Genomic DNA, 930 nt, shown 5'->3' with positions numbered 1-930 from the left:
CCCTACCACCCTCTGCCCACCCTGTCCCTGGTGTCACCCCAGTGCCACCCTTGCCCACCTGGCTGCCCCCCTCTGGGCTGTGCTGTGATCCTGGCCCTGAGGTGATGTGACCCCAGTTTGTCCCTGTGATGGCCCGTGGGCACTGATGGCTCCCAGTGACGCTGTCCTGGGGCCAAGGGGGGTGGCAGAGCCTTAGCCTGGCACAGGGACACCCCGGCTACCCTCGCCAGCGCTGTAGGGTGCCCTCTGAGTCCCTGTGTTTGGTGGCATTGTCCCCATGCCTGGGGACTCCGGCGGCCACGGTGCCAGGGTGTCCTTGGCAGGCCCTGGAGAGGTTGTTTTTTGGCCGGGAAGGGAACATTTCCTCTGGAGCCAGTGACTCAGGCAGGCACTGCAGGGATGGGCACTGGCATGGGGCACCAGGCACACGCCCCGTGCCCTCCCCGGGGGCACCAGCAGTGGCTGTACCAGGGGTGCTGTGGCCACCTGTGGGACATCACCACCCAGCACTCATCCTGGTCCCCTCGTCACCCATGGGACATGGAGAGTGGCCCCAGGAACACAGGGTGTGTCCCGTGGCAGCAGGCCCGGCTGTGCCCGCTGTCCCTGGGTGACCTGGGGGGACATGGGGACAGGGAAGGGACAGGCCATGCACCCCAAAAAGTTGCTGCTGCCTGCAAAATCAGCTTAGAAAAGAGGCTGGAGGGGGTGAGGGGTGGCAACCACCTTTGGTCCAAAATGGGGTGGGGAAACTGCCCCATCCAACCCTGTCCTGCAGTGGCCTGAACCCCCAGACTGGGATGAGCCTTAAACCAGGAAACCCCCCAGACTGCGCACCCCAGACTGGGCACCCCAAACCAGGGCACCCCCAAACAGGGACACCTCCTGAACCAGGGCACCCCCAGCCCCACAGAAGGGTGTCCCTCTCGT

This window comes from Merops nubicus, unplaced genomic scaffold, assembly GCF_000691845.1.
Source record: "Merops nubicus isolate BGI_N331 unplaced genomic scaffold, ASM69184v1 scaffold35777, whole genome shotgun sequence".
Taxonomy (NCBI): domain Eukaryota; kingdom Metazoa; phylum Chordata; class Aves; order Coraciiformes; family Meropidae; genus Merops; species Merops nubicus.
The sequence above is the reverse complement of the archived record's forward strand: the minus strand, read 5'-3'. Positions refer to the sequence as shown.